We start from the raw sequence: 21,641 nt of genomic DNA, 5'->3' as shown, positions 1-21,641 counted from the left end.
AAAATTTACAGAAAACCCTTTAGCAGAATTTCCCCACCAGTCTGTTTGACTGTGCCCTCTCCCCACAACCCTCAGGGTGCTGGGGTCAGCGAAGGCTGTGGCTTCCATACTTTTTTTCCAGGGGGAGGTCAGGGTGAGGAGGGAGAGAAAGGAATCGGACAACAGCTAAAACACTGCACCAGCAGCCAAAAGACTGGAAGCCAAACGTGACCTGCAGCAAGTCTCTTACCTATCTAATGGTTCAGTTTCCTGTATGAAAAGTGGGAAGTTAAAAAAAAAATGCCACGACCCTAAAATTATCACAGTGGTAAGAAAATGCCTAAATGGCTCTTTTTATTAAAGACTATCAAAATCAGCTGGGGGGCTATATTTTAACTTGTTGAGTCAACTACTGGCTGAATTATGGGCTTATTTTTGACCATAGATGATCAGCTTGATTACTGACTCTCACCAGCACAACAGGCATGATAAATTACCCAGCAGCCCTGGCACCCGCCATTGCTGCGTCCTTCACTGCTGAGCAGGGTGTCCGGCACTTGGCGGGTGTTCAGTGAACCTTTATTGAATTCAGTTGAATTAAGGGGTTTCATAGATCTTTCCTAAAGTATTTAAACTATTTATGCTGAATCATAAGACATTGCTGTTTTGAGTTAAAATTTGCTCTAATATCAGCACTATATGTATGGTTCAACCTAACATTAAAGAGAAGTATGAAAATCAAATGTCCCTGAGATATATGATTAGAAGAAATTAAATTCATTATCAAGTGACATTTCAAGTATCCCTGTTCATTGAATAACTTCCTTTTGTTCAATTTTGTACCTCACTGTATTTCCTCTCCCTGCCTCCTCAGAATGGTTAAGGAATCAAGCAGTACCATGAAGATGAGCTGGCCTTAGAGGGTACACAAAACAGTTATCTTCAAAAAGAAAGAATCAAAATTCTGTGCCACTTCTGTAAATATGAACTAAAAAAAATACTCTTGGACATCTGCATTCTCCCTTTTATTCCTTTCGCTCTGTTGTTTGTCTTAGATCAAGAAACTGCTTCCCAGTGACAAATAATAGTTTTGGATTTGGTTTCTTGCTCTATTAGTAAGAGATATTTTTGACTTAGGTGACCTGTTTTACTTCTAATGTAAAAATACTTTAGTCTCCTAGGGCCTTATCTCTTCTAAGTCAGTGTTTCTCATTGTTGATTTTCATCTTAAAGGAATGGTCCAAAATGCCAGTTACACAAAAATGGATGCCATTTGAAATCTACACTTAAGAAATGTAAAAGAAAATGGTGATTGTTGATCAAGGCAAGATGCCAAGATTTCTTTTTGTTCCCCAGAGGAAACTGGCAGAGAGAAGTGACCTGGGGCCCCATTAGTTTTCTGTGGATGGGGAGATTTGAAGAATTATTTCTTCAAATCCAAGGAAAGAGAAGTAAAAGGCCTTGCTATTCTGCTTTGACCCAGGAGTCCTTGGTGACTCAGACAATAGGTGACTTTAAAGCTCTGTTTGGGTGTCTATGAGAGAGAGACACTTTCCCCGTTGCTGCTGATTATGAAGATTAAGTAAATTCCCACTGAAAGGCACTTTAGAGATTAAGGGCTAACTTGCAATATTAGTATAGCATACCTCTTTTGAAGGAGAATTTGTTGTCATAAAAAATATCCACCCCATAGGGATTTGTATTATAATATGCCTTGGAAAAGATAGCCTCTTCTCCCACGGTTAAAGGTTATTTTATGAAGAATTTTCCAAAGTACTATGCTACTTAATGGTCCCCTTTTCTTTGCTTTAGCACATGCTCCTGTATCACTGACTTTATATTAAGGAACAATACTCTACACCTGCTGTTTTAAATCAAATGATATATTTAGACTCATTCCAGGATTAAGAGATCTAAGAATTTACCAAATTCTGACTCTTGAGCATGGATTCCATCAGCGGGATCTTTATTTCAATTCACAGACTCCTAGTGTGATGCACTCAGTGTTCTCATGGAGGGAGAAGCCCTAGAATGGATCTACTAGGACGCCAGTGATCTAGGGTCTACAGGACAGCAGGCACGATAGCCGAAAACCTCCTCTCCCTGTGAGCACACACGTAGGTGAAAGGATCAGTTCTCAAAGGCTGATTGTTTGAGAGTTGAATGTGTAATATATATATATATACACACACACACACACACAGATACATATTTAGTCAAATTCAGTGATAAAAATTAGATGGAGTGAAGTATTATCTTTTTCATAAATATTAAATATATCTATGCCTCCAGATTATCTCCTATTTCCTTCAGTGAATACATGGAAATTTGTTCCATGGATGATAAAAGCCTTTGTAGCCTAAAAGTAAAGTATTTTTGAATTTCTTAGTTATGAGAGGTAGAGAATTAGACTATGCCTAAAAATATCATGCTTAGGGGAAATTAAACTTGTCAAGATATGGTAACATTAAGCCTTTCTGTCAGGTCACACACACACACACACACACATATGCACACACACAGACACACATTGCCTTTGTTTCTGGGAAAAGAAAATTATATCAAAAAATTTGTAATGACCTAATGCAGTAGTTCATAGCTTATTTTCTTGAGGTATGTATCTGAGAATACTTTTGTGAATTTGATGAAAGCTTAGGGACTCCTTCTGCAGAAAAGTAAATGTATGTATGGATATACACAAAAATGTTTCTGTGCAATTTCAAGAGGTTCATTGATCTCTGAAGCCTGTCCCACCTATTCATGAGCCTATGAATACCTCGTTAATGGACCCTTACAAAGCCCCACCCTAATTTAAGCACTTTGATGTGTCTGTGAAGAGCATCAGTAGGTGTTATTTTGTGAAGCTCACCGAGGTCTCTGAGAAAAGTTCTAGTGTGGGTTTTCAAACAAACTTCTATGCCCAGCGGGACTGTATCACCTGATTACTGCCCTCTTTCATGGCTTGGCTACACCTGCAGAGTGAAGCATGGCCATAGGCCACCTCCCTTCTTCCCTTCTAGTCCTGTCTTCCTTATTTTTATTTTATTTTTTTCTGTTTATACTTTCTTTTCTAAATGACATTTTGGACATAGAAGATTAAAAAACTCTAGAAAAATTCACAAACTTATAAATCAGACTTGAGGGACATTAGCAATTACTATAGTGATTGGGAGAGAGAAGTCAAGCTATTTACCCCATTTGAATAGGCACCAATTTACTGCTTACTAAGAAATAATGGCTGAAGTTTGCCATTTACCATAGCTTTTTACAGATAATTTTAGAATTAGATTCTTTATGCCCTTACCTATTTAGTGCATGTCTTCTACGGTCTGGAAAGTGTGAGGATGGATTTATGAAAACTATGGGAAGCTGGTAAGCAATTGTGCCTAACTGACAACATTCAAAACCATTTTTCTTCCTTAATATGTTTATGGTGTTTCTTACAATTAGGAAGATTCCCAGTTGTGAACACATGAATGTTCAAGTACAACTGTGGAAATATTATTTACAGAAAGAGAATATTTGAATATGCTATATTTTTGCAAAAGGCAATGTGATTAGAAATCTTTGAGCTATTTAGCAGCAAAGTGAGCCCAGGAAAATATCTAGGGACAACATATGAAAAAATGCATCTCATTTTAACTAGAATGTCTCTTAGGTCTTTGATGGAAGCAGATGTTTTAGATATTACCTTCCTGTTTTGAAGGTAGGATACATTATTTATTCAAGACAACATAACTATAACTGGAATGTATCTGACCTTACTTGGAAATAGGTAATAAACTCAGGTATCTTTTAATGAATCTTTATGAGGTACCCAATTGGTGAATGCCAAACCCAATGCAAACCCATCCCATTGGCCATTATAACTACACTTTATTTTTTTTGCCACTACAATTCTGTACCTAAATTGATGCTTAGGAAAGCATTTGAAAATATGAAGTACCACACAAACTGTTATTAAGCAGTCAAAATAAAACCACATGCAACTAGATATTTCACTTCTAGATACTTATGGTTCTCTAGTGGGGAATAAATTCCTTGAAAGATGGCTGTTTTTTTTTTTCCCTGAGGTTGAGACTTCTCAAAGCATGTATTTCCAACCCACTTTGGGACTAGGCAGGGGTAAAAATAACATGAATTTCTTAAATGTCTTTTTCTGTTATTACCAGTTTCTATGGCAACTCCCTTATTGATATTTACCTTAATGGACCCCCCCTCCATATACAATCTTTACATATTTAAAGGTAATATCAATATTCCAGAATAAACATTTTTATATATTTTATCTTGGCATGTGAAATTTTAGCAAATTTGGCTGGAAACATGGGGATGTCAAGATACTGAAAATACAGAGTTTGGATTAATGGGAATGTCTTCCTCAGACAGTGATAAAAAATTGAAAACTGATGATGCATAGCACTTTTTATGCTAGGAACTGAAAATAAATACCTATTGAATTAATATGGCAAACCTCATATTTTTTGTTTTCAATACTGCTGAACTAATCTATTTTGTACATTATCAATGCTCCACGCATTTTCATAGGAATCCTGTGTTAGTCCTTACCAGCTGGCTTTCATCTTGGACATTGCCTTCTTGCTTTGCTTTTCTGTCTAGCAATCAGAGGCCAAAGGACAGAACTGGGCCAGTGGATTGAATGGGAAATCTTATAAACTAACCAAAGAGGTCACTGCGTGGGTACTGAAGACACCTGCCATGTCCTTCCTGTCCACACTCCCCTAGCAGAGAACTGACCCACCCACAGCAGAGAAGGGGCAACCTTTCTGGGCTTTCTTCAGAGCTGGTTGGACCAGACCTGCAGTGGGCCAGATTTTCCCTCCTAGAATTGGAGTGGAGATCCTGAGCCCAGGCTGAGTAACTGGGAAGTGGGCTTTGAGGCCATGTGCATTTGGGAGGTGAAGCCTCTATTAGTGGGGGCTGCATACACAAAAAGCCTGTATGCAGGAAGAAAACAAGGGAGCAGCAGGCACCATGGAGGAGAAAGATCACCATGTGGCCTGAGCAACAGAAGAGGGAAAGAAGGGTGTGTGTGTGAGAGAGAGACAGAGAGAGAATAATGAAAGAAGTGGGATGTGTGTGTGTGTGTGTGTAAGAATATGAGAGATAAGGAGAGAGAAAGAGAGAAGGAGAGAGAATAAAAGAAAGAGTAAAAGAGAGAGGAGAAGGGGAAGGGGGAGAGATAGATAGATAGATACACTAATATAGCCTGGATTATTGGCAACTTTTCTATCCCAGTTACAGTTACTTGGCCATAGTTCCTGTAGAGAGTCCCCTGTACACTAGGGGTAGGCAAACTTTTTTCTGTAAAGAGGGCAAAATAGTAAATATTTTAGGCATTTCAGGTCAAAGGGCAAAATAGAGACTATTGTGCAGGTACTTATATAATAAAAAAAAATTCTACAAAATGTTTAGGGATGAGTTTCAAAATACAATTGAATACATTTTTTTGTAATACGGGTCTACTAATGAATGAATTTTTGTATTTCATTTAGTTTTCTTATGTCACAAAATAGTATTATGCTTTTTACTTTCAAACATTTAAAAATGTAAAAATCACTTCTTAGCCCATGAGTCATATGAAAATAGGATGGGCAATAGTTTGCCAACTCTTCCCATAGACACGTTTCTGTCTCCCTATAAAAAAATACTCCTTTATGTACTTTGAGTGAGTTTGAGTTTATTGCTACCAAACCTTTCCCTTCCCAGCCTCACCAATGCTTTCTCTAAGGCAGTTTTCACCCATCCTTAACTACCCTAAAGGCCCTCCTGGGCTCTTTTCTAAGCATGAAAATCCAGCAGGAGGAAAGCACATACTTGTACTTGAGGGTCTTTTGTATAAGAGGCATTTGGGATAGCAGAATTGTTTTGTTCTATTTTCAACATTCAGGTCAATGTTAAGTGTAGGCCTGGTATTTGCACAGGTGTCAGGAGGGCCTTCGATTTGGTGCATCACTGATGACCACGTGGGCAGCCAGTCACTAGTATGGTAAGCAGCTCTGCTTCTTCCAAGTAAAGAGAGAGGGAGTTACCTGTGAGGTATACCAAGAAACTTCACCCTTGCAACAGAGGGGGTTCAGATCTGGTCTTCCAAAAGTCTGAGCCCAAAGGCAGAGGGAGTAATCACTCCTCTCTGAATAGCCATAGTTCCTAGAGGGCAGGACTACTGCTGCATCCCAACTAGGTTGGGGCTTTTGCTGGTCACCTGCTGGCACCATGGGCCCCAGGACTTGAGTCTTGCCTTGACTGCAGTTGGCTTTCCTGGATGGGCTTTGGCCCACACCACTACCTTCTCTACCCTGCCTGTCTCACTCTCTCAGACAAGGGTTTTCTTAGATCTTGGGCTGCCTGGCTGCAACTGGGTGGAATCTGTCATGTCCTTGTGGGCAGTTTCTGATGGCTGGCTTCCTGTAGACTCCCATGTCTCCTGGTTGGCTGTCTGTATGTACCACTGTAGTCTATTTTACCTCTGCTTCCCTGACAACAGGGCTAGACTTCACAAAACTAACAACATATCAGCTGGAACCATGCACATCCTAGAAGGGCAGAAATACATCTTGACATATATTGATACACCAAAAATATACAGTTGGACTTCTGTATCCACGGGTTACACATAAGTGGATTCAATCAACCATGGATCGAAAATATTTTTAAAAAAGCATTTGTACTAAACATGTACAGACGTTTTTCCTGTCATTATTCCATAAACAATACAGTATAACTATTTCTATAACATTTATGTTATGTTAGGTACTATAAATAATCTAGCTATAATTTAAAGTATATAAGAGGGTGTGTGTAGGCTATATGCAAATACTAAGCCATTTCATATAAGGGACTTGAGCATCTGTGGATTTTGGTACCTATGGGAGATCTTGGAACCAATCCCCCATGGATACCAAGGGATGACTGTATTTTGGTATTTTACATAGTAACTAACACACAGAGTAGAGATATGATTCATATGGTTGTTCTGCGTAATAAATGAGTTATTATTTATAAAGTGCTTAGAACAGAATCTGGCATGTAATTCGCACTTTATGGTTAAACAAACACAAATAGAAACACGCTTATTTATATTTATTAAGCCTATAAAAAGTTTCTGTTTTAAATGTATAAATGATTCATGAAGATGAAAGAAAAATGAATGCATTTTATATGTTTAAACCAAAAGGATGCTCTGACAAACAAATAATTTGTAATATGCTTTTCTAAAGTTTGGATACTCTCTTGCAGACCAATAATATGTTGAGAAAGCCAAATGCCTTTATCTTGTATACAAAAGGCTAAAACTTTCTACTTTGGGGTAGGTGACCTTTTATATCACTCCCCAAATGCCTTCTACCAGGGGCCTCTCCTCACTGCTCCAATCAGCTTGTTAAGTCTTTAGAGCAGGTTGGAAAGAGATGTAAATGCCAAATAACAAAACCCAGAAACCAACTCCAAGTGTATTATGTGCTTATAAACTAACTTAGCTTTTGACTTAATCAATGGGAACAGTTATTCCCTTATGGCCAAATGGCTCTGATTGAAATATTCTGCTAATGTCAATGTATTGTCAGGACATCCAAGAAGCATTCCCATGAATAATTTCAATAGAAAGGGGACGGCCAATCCCATGGGCTGTAAGGCAAGTATTACTTTCATAAAAGGAAAAAGCCAGCATTATTTTCTTTGGGGCCATTGTTTGCAGGCTGAATGTTTTAATGTAATTGATCTAAGGCTACAGTCTCAAACAAAGCTATAGTCTTAGTCACTGCTCTGTTCAAGACCCACATCAAAAGGCAGACCTTGCCTTCTCAAATATAAGGTAATCAGAGTGGTTCTAACTCATTTCACTTTATAATACTTTGCCCGCAATGCCCTGAAAACGTGCCAGGATCTAAGTCCACAGCCCATATATGTTTCTTGGCTTGGCAAAATTAGTAAGGAGAAAAGCAGCCAGGGGAATTATGGAGTGAAAAAATATAAGAAGACCTAGCCCGTGATTTAGGGAAGAGCTGGGCAGGGAGGTGACCAGTAGGAGTGAGAGAGATCTTGCCAGTGGTGCGTATATTAATTTGCCTTTGCCAAATCATAAAAAAAAAAAAAATTTTTTTTCTTTGCGTCTGTTGAGGGAGACAGCAACTTCTCCCTGCCCCAAATGCAAAAAGTTCTGTTTTGTTTTTAGAGAATGTTCTTTTAGATGTTTTTTTATACACATCCTTCAGTTCCCAGGTTCAAAGATATGTCTCCCTCAGGCTCTTCCCTTTCAACCTCACTAGGCAAAATTAACCATTCTCACTGTGTGCCCACATGCCATTTACTTTTTTAAAAAAGCAATGCCAGGCTGGGCACAGTGGCTCATGCTTATAATCCTAGCACTCTGGGAGGCTGAGGCAGGAGGATTGCTTGAGGTCAGGAGTTCGATACCAGCCTGAGCGAGAATGAGACCCCGTCTCTACTAAAAATAAAAAGAAATTAGCTGGACAACTAAAATATATATATGTACTTTATATATTTTATATATATATATAAAATTAGCCGGGCATGGTGGTGCATGCCTGTAGTCCCAGCTACTGGGGAGGCTGAGGCAAAAGGATTGCTTGAGCCCAGGAGTTTGAGGTTGCTGTGAGCTAGGCTGACACCATGGCAACAGAGTGAGACTCTGTCTCAAAAAAAAAAAAAAAGCAATGCCAATGAATATACTTTATAAACTTGTCAACTATGATAGTATAAAAGAATTCTCCTAGTACCTTACTTATGTCTTTTGAAGTTTTATCTCATTAATTACAGATCTGGGCATCTTTTTTCTCTATTAGGTAGGTTTATCTTTGTATTCCCAGCATAGTATACAATGTTCTACATGTAGTAGTTGCTCACGAAAATTTGGGCACAAAAGGAAGGCAGGATATTGAATTACCATCAAATATAATTGATCTCTCATAGGTTAAATTACAATGTAATTATTTCCAGATACATTTTTAAGGCTTTTATGAACTCAAGCAGTTTTCCCTCAGTCAACTGACCAGAGACCCACGGTACTCAGCGGTGATTTGAATTTCCATGAAATCAGGAATTATGCCAAATGCCCAGGGTCTGTGCTCATTGCCTTTCCTGTGGACTACTGAAATTGTTCCCTGATTTCCTGCCTCCACAACCATCTTCACTTAACTGATAGTTATCACTCATAAATACAGTCTTTCTATAAACATATAGTGGCTTTCCATTGCTTTTAGAAAAAAGCCTGATCCTGTCATGTGATAGACAAATCTCCCCTTGTTCTCCACCAACCCTCATCTGTGTCATCATCTTCCCGAGAGCTCTCTCTTCACCCTGAACCTGGTCTCCTCAGACTATTTTCATCATCTGCCATGTAGGATTATTTCTACCCTTTGCCTGAGCCACTCTGACTTTCAGAGAGGAGTATTTTCCCTACCCTTGCTTTTAAGACAAGGAATTTTTCCTAGGCACATCCTTAGATTTCTCTTCCTCTTTACTCACTTGGCCCGTCAGTAAATTTGTAAAAACAAAGAAACATACAAACAATTGGGTTTGCTCAGCTCAGCCTGGCTCTACTTCCTTTTGGTATCTTTCTGCCTGCAGAGAACCTAAGATCTCTCAGCTCCTCTGGGGACGCTGCCCCTGAAGATGTACAGTGAGGTGAGGAGGTGAAGGCTCACTGTGGGACTCTGCCTAATTTGGGGGTGTCACTAAGCCTATTGGCCAATAGACCTAAAACCGCATCTTCTCACTTGTCCCCCATAAGTAATAAAAATGATATTTGGGGTTCCACCAAATAGTTCTTTTATTTCCCAAATTGGTCAGAACTTGGATGAGAAAGAAGGGTATTATTTATGTTAGCCCCTCAGAGACCCCAACTCAACCTTCAAAGTCTAGTTCAAACGTTACCAAAGTCTAGTTCAAATGTTACCAGTTCCTGAGGCCCTTCCTAACTCCCTCGGGCAGTATTAATTATTCATTCCTTTATGGTTCCATTGCTCTTTTTTTTTTTTTTTTTTAAGAATGTCTTTTGGCAGTTATTTTATTCTGTTTGTTTTCATGAAAGTTTCATCCACTAAATTGAAAGCTTCTCCTTCTGACAGATTTCCCTGCACTCTTAGGTGACACTCTGGTTCCCACAGTGCCTCACATTCAGAAGGCAGTTCAAATAAATGCTTGTGAAATAAAACAAAAATAAAATGTGCAATGCTTAGGATCCATACCTTGGGACTGATGCAGCTGAAGGGATCGGAATGAATGGGTAATTATAAAGGGACTAACTGTCATACCTCAACACTGTTGATGGACCCTGCTAACAGTGGAGATGACAGCCATTTGGGTGTCCTCGCGGCATGAGCCACTGGGCCTCAGCAGTGGTCAGAGACCTAGAGAAGAACATGCCGGGTGATGTGGGTGGGTGCTGTCCATCTGGATTACATTGGAAAGAGCCCAAATTCTTAGGGACTCGAATAGCCAATTTCAGTTCAGCTATCCTGTACTTTTAAATTAAAGCTTTGCGATTTCTCAGAATTGGACCCAGCTAGAGCCACAAAGTATCTCAGCCACTGGTGAGAAACACAGAAACAAAAGTTTACATTCTTCCCTTGCTGGAAGGGTGTCCATGAAGCTATTAGTTCCTCCAGGTGAAATGAATAGAAACTATGTAATTGAAATGGAGATCTAATTCTGTTCCTACTGTGGTGATTGTTATGTTTTAGCAGCTAACAGTGCTGCAGACTAGGGATGACCTTCATTCACCCTTAAGGTTATTAAAATAACTGACTGCCAATATTAGATTTGAAATAAAGGAAAGGCATTGATTATTTTAGCTCTAGTAATGGTATTTAATCCAATTTCTGACCCACAGTTGGGAAAAGTGATAAATGGTTTTTATTTGATTACCTGGGCATCTTTTCTAAAAGATAACTTGTCAAGTTTAATCTGATCAAATCTTTACTGTGACTAAATCCTCAGTAAAAAAATATGTGTAACAATGTTACTGGGAACCTTCTTTCCTCTGGTTTCGTGTTTCCACGTGGAGGGAGCTCTGTTAGAGTGACACATCTAGCCTCTTGTCCTTCCTTTACTCCTCAGCACATGTAGAATTGAATAATCTGATTGGTGGACTATTGTCTGCTTCATAATTGGATAGTATAAAGTAAAAAATAAAATCCTAAACCCTCCACCACTGAACCGCCCCCCTTTTGGCCAAGGGGACCCTAGAAAAACCTTAAAAATGAGTTCCCAGCTGTGACAGAAAGGGAAGTCAGATATGCCTCTTTATGCCCCTTCCCTTTCAGAGTCTAGACACTACAACTGACCAGCATTAACGTTAAAGCAGAGATCGTAAGACTAACAAAACAGATTCTTTGTGGCAGTGAGATACTAAATTACAAACAGGATGTAAGGCCACGCAAGGCAGAAGTTAAGTCGGATCTGTAGGCCATCAATTTGCTTAACAGATCACTGGAATCTGAGTCTTATTTATGTATTGTGCCTTGCTCTGTGATCTGCAGACTTCCTTATCTTAACTTAAAACATTCCTTTCTACTGATTCCAAGCCTTTAGACAAAGCTTTATTTCTTTAACCAATTACAAATCAAGAATCTCTGAACCCAACTTTAACCTGTAAGCTTCCACTTTGAGATGTCCTGCCTTTTCAGGCCAAACTAATGTATACCTTCCATGTATTGAGTTATGATTTTACCTGCAATTCCTGCCTCCTTAAAATGTATGGAACCAAACTGTAACCCAACCATCTTGGGCACACTTTCTCAGGAACTTGAGATTGTGTAGTTCTGGGCTGTAGTCACTCATATTTGGCTCTGAAGAAACTTCTTTACATTATTTTACAGCGGTTTTTTTTTTCTTTTTCTTTTAATGTTAACAATAGAGTTAATCTGTTAAAAGTCCTTTAGTATGGGGAATTCAGTTTCTTTCTTTTTTCTTTTCCTCCAGGGACCAATGCCAGTCAGTGATCTTGGTAGAGGTGTTGGCTGTAGACACAAATTTCTTCCCTGGTGGAGTGTCTGGGAGCTGCAGTGGGCAGGGAAACTCACTAAGTCATTATCTTCAACAACTTCATCATTAATAAAAGTGATATTTTGATCTCCATCTGCCTGACTCTGGTGTCAAGCTCTCAGTCAATGTGCATGCTGTACTGTCCAGAGTGAGCTGTAATTTACTACCCCCTCCCCCAGCTCCAACACCAGGGACGGCAATGCCGTCATTTCTGCTTCTGGCACTCCCTTTGCAGCAGCACCTAACACACTTTAGCCTCTGGCTCAACTTTGAGAACATGAACTTATTTTTTAAATGTAAATATGGCTTTCTCTGAAAGGCAATTTTTTCTTGATGTCCTCATAGCTCCTTATAAGGAAAGGACAATTACAACTTGTTAAAAAAAACTAATTACAAATGGAACTAAAACAAAGTTGCTTATGAATTTCTGGGTTGTAGTGAATGACAATGTATTGGAATCCTCCAGGCCAGTTGACTGCAGGCGGTTTCTTTCTCCCTCAGGGGAAGTCGTAGTTGCTGAGCACCTACCGGGTGTCCGGCCCTTGGCCAGGTGGGTTGCATATCTTACTCAATCTGCTCACCAACCCTCTGATAGAGATACAGTTGGCCATGGACAACATGAGTTTGAACTGCATCTGTCCACTTATATGTGGATTTTCTTCTGCCTGTGCCATCCCTCAGACAGCAAAACCAACCCATCCTCTGCCTCAGCCTACTCAATGTGAAAATGATGAGGATGAAGATTTTATGATGATCCACTTCCACTTAGTGACCAGTAAACATATTTTTTTCTTTCTTATGACTTTCTTTGTAATATTTTCTTTTCTCTAACTTTATTGTAAGTTACAATATTGTAAGTTACTTTATTGTAATATATATAATATATATATAGTGTTCAAATATGTGTTGACTATTCATGCTATCAGTAAGGCTTCCCATCAATAGGAGGCTATCAGATAAGTTTTGGGGGAGTCAAAAGTCATTTGCAGATTTTTGACTAACCCCCTAACCTCAGCATTGTTCAAGGGTCAACTGTACTATTGTCCCCATTTTACAGTTAAGGAAACAGGCATAGAGAGTAGATTGCAAAATTCATGCAACTAATAAATGTCTGAATTGGATTTCGGACTTGTTAGGAAATCTAGAGTCTGCGTTCTTTGTGCTCTACTGGGTTGTCTTTCACTAAGGTGACCACATGATTTATCATACAATCAGGACACATTTATAAGTGAAGGGTCATCGTTAATAATTACTCTGGCACGACAGGTATAAACTAGAGCTATTTAATCCTGAACAAACCAGTGTGTATGGTAACTCTACCTCATTCATATCTTAGCGTCTCAAGCTGGTTTCTGGTAGCTTTAAACATAGATGCCAATCTCAGATTTTTAAAAGGGAGCTGAGTTTGTTTGTTGTTCCTCTTTTGCTTCTCTTCCTGGCTGAAAAAGGCCAGGACTCACTGTTGCCCCTTCCAGTTTCCTGGTTCAGGTTTCTTTCTACATCTAAACCACAGCTGCTCATTATCAGAGCGATTTCTTTCTCTAGATACATGGAGCAATGAAACTCCAGGGAAGAATTAGATCATTAAGCAAAGGAAAACAGCAACAATATAGCAGCACCTGCATAAACCCAATAAGGGGAAAAATCAATTAAAATTTTTTCTCATGTTCTAGCATAACTTTGATGGTGCTGAAAATAAATCCCTTCTACTTTTCTCTCTCATAAATAAGTGCTCCGTTACATTCTATCATTTAAACTCATCCAGAAACGTGGTGATGAGAAATCAGCAGACAGTCATGGCCCAGAGGCATGCAACGGGTACTTTGGGTCCTTAATCACTGGGTATTTAACCCAGTTATCCTACTTTGTCATGTCTATGTGAAACAGCTACTTGGCCTCTTTCCACTGCTGCCATCAAAAAACTATTTGACTACAATAATAAGTGCTAATACCATTCTTCCAGAAAGTGGGCTATCTTAATGTTATAAATAAGAAAGTGGAACCTTAAGGACTGCTCTTAAAACCCCAGTTCTAATGTGCAAAAACTAGTTTGTCCATTGTACATTGTCACAAGAAAGGGGGTGTAGAAATCCCCGTTTCAAGTTATAAGCTCTTCTTACCAGTGTTTTCTCTAAAAGAATGGTTCTCAATGTTAGTGTGCATCAGAATCACTAGAAGCTTTTAAAACACACACACTCTTGGGCCCCACCCTCAGAGCAAGTCTAGCAGGAGATCTGAGAATCTGCATTTCAAAGGAGTCTCCGGATGATGCTTTGTTGCTGGTCCCGGGGCCACACTTTGAGAACCAATGCCCCAGGATAAAGCTGAAGGGAAGGAGATTTTTGCCTGAGAAGAGAAGTGAAATCTAAGATGTGCCCCCCTGGAGCAAATGAATGCAAAAGTCCAGGGAATGAGACCGAAACACCCATGAACAATATTTTTCCAGAAGTCGATTTTAAAGTCTAAACCAGGCATCAGCAAACTTTTTCTATAAAGGGGCAGATAGTAAACATTTTTGGTTTTGTTGGTGGACTCAGTTGCAACTGCTTGGCTTGGGGATCAGAGCATGAGAGCAGCCAGAGATATTACATAAAGGACGAGCGTGGCTCCATTGCGATACAGCTTTATTTACAAAAATAGACGATGCATTGGATTTGGCCCACAGACCACAGTTTCTTGACCCCTGGGTCTCACTAATTTGGTTCAAATGATTCATATAAAACAACATCTGTCAGTTTGTTAAACCTGAGTGCATCTGTGATCAATGAGAAACTAACCAAGTTGGAAACCTGTGTAAGCCAAGCATTGACACCTGTTTTAGTTATGTGGGATTGATATACTGGCACCCTTATTATAGAGGCGAAGCATGGGAGATACGCACTCTTCTTAATTCAGCCCCTAAAACCAGCTATGTGGGTCTGTTTAAAAGCAAATGTGTTACGACTTCACCCATTTCAATAGGGTTTTCCCTAGTGAAAATCACCTACCTATGTATTTAGTACATTCGCTATTTGGTGCTTTGCCTAAAAGTAAAGAATATCTTTTCTGTGTAGCGGGATAATTTATCGAGTTATTAATTCATTTAGATTTTATTTTCCATTTTTTTCCTTCTCCTCATTTCAAAAAGGCCAGTTGGGTGTCTATTCTCAGGGGATATTTGTGTTGCTGGCCAAAGCTACTAGAAAACAGAAATTGCCTAGAGGTAAACTCTCTGGATGACTTTTGTAAAACACCTAAGTTCGCTAACGTCCTGAAGGGGAGGAAGAAAATGGCAAGCGTCTTTGGTGGTGGAGAAGTGGGGGCGGATGAGATACGGAAGAAATCGTCCGAGCCTAGGACAGGGAAAAGAAGGAACTCCAGCACCCCTGACGGTCAGTTCCCAGGTCTCTTCTGACTCGGTCGTCAGCAGCATTGGACACATGGAGCTATTCCTTCCTTTTGGACATGTTCTTCACCTGTCTTCAGACTGTGCTCAAGGAAGCCAGAACGTTTCACTCCAAAATATGCCTCTTTGACATAAGTATTTGAAGCTTGAGGCCCCTGGAAAGCAGCAGTTCCAGACAGGGCCGTGTGAGCTGCCCTTTCTTACCTATGGCAGGCCGCAAAGCTTCCTGTGAGAAATGTGCTGGGGAGCTTCTGTTTTTCCTCTAGTTTGCCTAAAGGACAGGGAATTACAAAGACAAAAGGTCTTTCTGCCCTCCTGCCCTGACTCTTTCCCACCTGAAGACAAGATATAATATACATAACCTAAACTTTTGTACCCCCATAATAAGCTGAAATTAAAAAAAAAAAAAAAGATATAAAGTCTCTTTTAACAGACCCTATCAGCTCAGAAAGGAGCCAGAGGACTCTGGGAACGGACTTTACTCCCTGTATATTTACCTTCCCACATTTCCCTGCCTTTAGGAGCCTAGGACTGCTGTCCCTTCTCCGTGTTGTTCTTTGTTGGATATACTATCTAAGCAGACTCCTAAACCACTGCTTTTGAGCACTCTCCCCCACGTGATGGGCAGTGCATGCTTGTTTTTCTCTTCTTAATCTGTCTTTTCTTACAGAGGTTTTTCCCAGGCACAGACTTCTAAGGGTTAGAGGAAATTCCATGTTCTTCTTCTCTTTAGTGCTGTTTCCTCATTTCCCTCTTACCTTACCACCTGCTCCTGCCTCATCTCCTTTGCTGGTCCCTTGTATCTACCTGACCTCGGACGCTAGGACTGTCCCGAGACTCAGGTCTTGGTTCCCTTTTCTCCTTGTTTTCCCACCACTCTCTGTGAAATTTCAGCCGCTTCCCTGTGCCCCCTTTCTGCCGCCTCTGCTTTATTTCTCTCCTTAGCAATTCTCACTATCCAATGCACTCTATATCTTACTTGTTTGCCCAATTGTGAGCCCACCAATTGTGAGCTCCACAAGGGTGGGCATTAGCTCGAGCACCCATCTGAGGGGCTACTGTGCAGTGCACCATGGGATGCCCGACCTGAGGCTGCTGAATCTCGCGGGCCAGGGATGCCAGCCACAGCCAAGGCCCCACTGGCTTTGCTTGGCATAGGAGCACCAGAGCTGCCCACCTTGGAGAGGTCCAGCAGGCTTGGGCAATTATTGTATCAGTGGTAACTTTGGCTGACAAAAATTAAGAGGCCCTTTCCCAATTTTCCAGGTACTCTGTGAGCATGGGAGAATTAGCATGAGCATGAAAGAGAGGAGAGAAAAAAAAAGAGGGAGAGAAAGAAAGAGGGAGGGAGAGAGATAGACACCTAATAGAGATTTAAGATTGAATTTACCAAAAACTAGATGGAAGGGGGCTTGGAACTGGATTTATGTGAATAAAGGAAAAAAAATTTATTCTGTGATATTTCCTACATACCTAAGTTTATGAACAATAATACATACTACAGTAGTTCTTATTACTTGAGTAATGGAAACAAAATAACCAACAGAAGCAAAACAAATCCTGCCCCATGCATGCCTACAAAACAGCATCTAAAAATGGAAACACAAGGGTGAAGTGAACTTTCCACTTTTCTCCAAACTCTTCACACGGGCACGTTGTTTAATTGCTGCTCGCTTCACAATCTCCCCCAGGATTTAGTAATAAATTCTAATGTGCACCAGAGTCAGTACGCACTTCCTCTGTTCTCCCCCTGGGTGGAAGAAATGCTGCTAATGAGGAAGGCTCAGCTCAGATTTGTGTGATGACCAGAAAAGCTGACTCTTCAGTCTTCTCCTCCCTGTTTTAGCAAAGGCGTACCTGTTTTTTCACCCTGCCTCGTCCCAGCCAGGAACCGCCCAGAGAAGCCCAGGTGGACCCAGAGATGCCAAGGCTCCCTAGCCAACAAGAGTCGTTGATTCCTATACCTGTGATTTAGGACTCGAATGTTTGCCCGCTGGGTTGCAGCACATGAAATTCCTTATGCAGCTTTCGAAACCCGGCCTCCAACATAGAACAGGAACAGCCTGTTCAGTGCGGAGAGCTGCTTGTTTGTTTCAGCCTTGGGTGCCCCCTCTCCAAAAAAAAGAAGAAAAGGAAAAAGAAGGAAAAAAAACCCAACTGTTTCCTTATGTGGCCATTATTAGGGTATAGCATCTCTAGTTTCTTCATTTATCTCAAGGGTTAATAAACTTGAACTGAGGATTCAAGGTTAAAAATTTTTATTCTGTTAAAACCTATGAGAACTTTATTAGTGACATCTGGGAGCGCTATTTGCAGTCATTTCTTAAGCCTATATGGATTATACTTCACTTTTATATCCATTAGTTTCAATGGTTTGAAATAATCCAAATAATATTTTGCAGGGATAGACAAATTACTATAAATCCTCGGAAGGGACTTCTAAAGTTCCTGTGATAAATTCCCTGGCCTTAAAGTGGTTATCTTAAGCAAATTAAAACCTCAGCCCCAATTTTCTTTAAAAGGGAATGAGATACCTTATCTTCTCTAAATAGATCTCGCTGTAAAATTGTTGATTGTGGCAGAAAAGTGCTCATTCAGCACAAGTTTTCCCATTTATTTTATGTGTATCTAACTTTCTAAAGTTAGCTATGCATTTCTACTGAATGGATTGATCCTAATCTAGACTGAAAAGCGGCCCTGGGCAATTATCACTTTGAATAAATGGGGGAAAATCAATAGTTATTTCTTTGTTCATGTAAATGGAAATACTGAAGCCATGGTGGCGTTGGCTGCGACAAAATACATATTCCTAGACTCTCTAAATTCATAAGATGGAAATGATTTAACAACAGCCATGATAAACACGTCAAATTTCCCAGACTAAATACTTTCATGCTCATGCGTAGGAAGTGTACATGATGGTCTTTGCCTGTACATGTTCGTATTTATTTATCCTTCCCGAGTCTTTCTATGTCATTATTGTTTCATTATTTGTCCTTCCTTTGTAGCTTTTAAAATATAATCCCTCTTGTTACATCTTTATGTCAGGCTAGAAACCAGAGCTAAAAATAAGGCCAGGGGAACCAAATATTGACATTTACAGTAACAATTTATTGAGCACCTACTTGCATGTGCCAGGTACCGTGCTAGGTTTTCAGGATGACAAACATGAATGAGACACAGGCTGTACTCTGTAGGAGCTCACAATCTACAGATGATGGGGGACAGGCAGGCAGATGCACAGGTCATTACTCTACGGAGAGAAGCAGTGCCCTGGCAGAGGTTTATACAGAGTGCCCTGAGGGTGTGGAGGAGATGAGTTGGGGGTGGGGATCCTAGGGATGGAGGTTCCCATAAGATTTCAGAGAGGAGAAGGTTTTTGATCTGAGACTTAGAGGGAGTGTATGTTTGGGCCAGACAGGTAGGGTGGGGGAGAAGATGAAGTTTCAGCTAATGTCAAAAGGAACAAAAACACATCTGAGATGAGGGTATGTCATTTAAAGAAAATTGCAAGTAGCTTGGAATGGGTGGGACATAAGGTTCACCTGGTGTTATGGTAAGAGAAGAAGCTAGAAAAATAACAGAGGAAAAATACGGAAGGTCTTTCAGTTAGCAGTGAAACAAGGGAGATTGGGTCCCCTCAAGAAAGTCTATGTTATGGTGAGAGGAACCTATTATATCTGACCAGCAACAGTAAACTTTGCTAACAATGAGAGCAAAATGTCAGCCAAACACTTGCAACCCAAATTTTTCTAATATGAAAAGAAATCTCAATAGTTCTTTTCTGAATGTGAAAGTGTCTAAGAGATCTTAGAATGGCAGGCAGCACCCCTGTTCACAACTACTTATTTACAAGAGCAAGTAATTCCAATGTGGAGAAGCCTCTTTGCTGGAAAACAGAACTCTCCTAGCCTGAATAGGAAAGTGGGTCAGATAAACAAGACAGGCAAACACCAAGAAACCAGTTTCACTAAAATTTGTTCTGCTCCCCGAAGTTATTCTTTCGATTTCATTATTATCTTGATTGACAAAGTGACTTTTCATTAACAAGCATGAAAAATGTTTTAGTTACACAGCCAACTTGTGTCAAGTCATTTCATAAACCAAAGAGAAGGCAGGGATATAGATCGTAATGTTTTCTTTGCACAAATTATTCTTTAGAGAGAAGACTCTCTAAAAGGCAGAGAAAACTTTGAACAAAGCATTCAGTTGAAAGCATCTGAAAATGGTAAATTATTACAGTCTAAAGTGAACCGATCATGAATTTGGAATTTGTGTTTTGGGAAGCCTTTCCCTTTATTGGTTGGGACAGTAGAAGGTCTACATGATTGGGCCGAGGAGATTACAGCATCCACAGAAGGCAGTAGGATGTTCGTGATATACAGTTGTGCGCTGTCTAATGAAATTTAGGTCAATGACAGACTGCAAATACGATGATGGTCCCATAAGATTATAAAAGAGCTGAAAAATTCCTATTGCCTAGTGACATCTTGGTGATCCTGACCCTGTGTAAACCTAGGCTGCTTAGTGTGTTTGTGTTTTAGTTTTTAACAAAAAAGTTTAAAAAGTAAAAAAAATAAATTTAAAAATGGAAACAAGCTTATAGAATAAGGATATAAGGAAAATGTCAATGTGTGTTTTAATCTAAGTATCATTACAAAAGAGTCAAAAATTTTTTAAAAACTTTACAAAAGGGAAAAGTTACAGTAAGCAAAAGTTAATTTATTTTTGAAGGATTTTAAAAAATATAATTCAGTGTAGCCTAGGAGCACAGTACTTATGAAGTCTGCACTAGTGTACAGTGGTGTCCTAGGACCTAGGCCTTCCATTCACTCACCACCACTCACTGACTCACCCTGAGCAACTTCCAGTCCTGCAAGCTCCATTCATGGTAAGTGCTGTATACAGGTGTACCATTTTTTGTCTTTTTTTTTTTTTTTTATCATATCTTTACTGTATCTTTTCTATGTTTAGGTATGTTTATATACACAAATACTTACCATTGTGTTACAATTGCCCACACTATTTAGTACGGTAACACGCTGTACAGGTTTGTAGCCGAGGAGCACTAGGCTATCCCATAAAGCCTAGGTGTGCAGTAGGCTACACCATCTAGGTTTGGGTAAGTACACTGTATTATGTTCTCACAGTGACAAAATCGCCTAACAACAAATTTCTCACAATGTGTCTCCATTGTTAAGCAAAGCATGACTGTACATGTTACCTGTGCAGAGGTTCCTTAACTTCCTTTTCAAGCCACATGGTTTGAACCCAGGGCTATTAGTTCTTCCCACCTCCAGAGCTCCCTAGATGAAGTTCTACTATGACCTTTGACATACAGAGTTTTTTTTTTTTTTATCTCTCTCAGGGGACAATTATGGGCCCCGTGATGGAAAATTTCATGTCATGGTTATCCCAATGCATTTGATGATGGTGCAATGATCAAAAAAGATGCCAGTGATGACAATTGAACGTCCCTTTGCCTTCCCAGCCTCCTTCATATATTCTCAGGCATAGGATGACAAAGGGAAGTCCACGAGTCACATGAAGAAAGACGGTAGCCATGGATACACGGTCAGGAGCTCCTCTACCTGCCTCCACCCCACCCTGCTCTCCATCACCCTATCCTATTTCCTCCTGACATGGCCCCTCCACTGTCTCGCCACCAGCCACCATTCTCTTCCCCAAGTCCTGCCTAATGACTCATTCCAACCGAACCAACGCTCAACTGGTGTCTGGCACAGAGTTGGCACTCAAATAATTGTCAAATGAAATAATGACCCCCAAGCTCTCCAGGGTAACAAAATTTGGGGGAAACTTCCTTTTGAATGAGAGAACGCTTCCATGTGTGGGATGGAAGGAGAAAGGGTTCTGGAATCATATCAGTCAAAGGTTGCACCCAGCTGTCCCACTAACTGGATTTAAGACAAGGGCTCAACCTCTTTGAGCTGCCATTTTATCAACTATAAAAGAGGAAGATAATAATCCCTAATTTGAACGGTTTATGTGAGTATTTAAAAAGATAGTATACATAAAAATGCTCAGTATAGTGCTTGAAACCTAAATAAATGCTTATTTCCTTCTAGCAGTGTCCCAGTAGTGATGCCAAGCTATTCTAGGTGGTCTCTTTAGGATGACAAATAATAAGAGTAACTAATGTCTGATGTGGTTGAATGTCTTAGAAGAGAGAGAAATAAATAGCAGTTATAGGGAGTGACATTGTTAGGAACTTTTAGAGGAAATAAAGGCT

At 39.9% G+C, this 21,641-nt stretch overlaps 1 protein-coding gene across 21 annotated transcripts in view; it reads right to left on the bottom strand.

Annotated features, from left to right (window-relative positions):
- Window positions 1-21,641, bottom strand: part of TRPM3 (transient receptor potential cation channel subfamily M member 3) — a 797,388-nt gene that overhangs the window by 209,893 nt on the left and 565,854 nt on the right. The gene's annotated exons all lie outside the window — the stretch shown is intronic.

The sequence above is a fragment of the Eulemur rufifrons genome, chromosome 7 (assembly GCF_041146395.1).
Source record: "Eulemur rufifrons isolate Redbay chromosome 7, OSU_ERuf_1, whole genome shotgun sequence".
In the NCBI taxonomy this organism is placed as follows: Eukaryota; Metazoa; Chordata; class Mammalia; order Primates; family Lemuridae; genus Eulemur; species Eulemur rufifrons.
The sequence above is the reverse complement of the archived record's forward strand: the minus strand, read 5'-3'. Positions and strand labels throughout refer to the sequence as shown.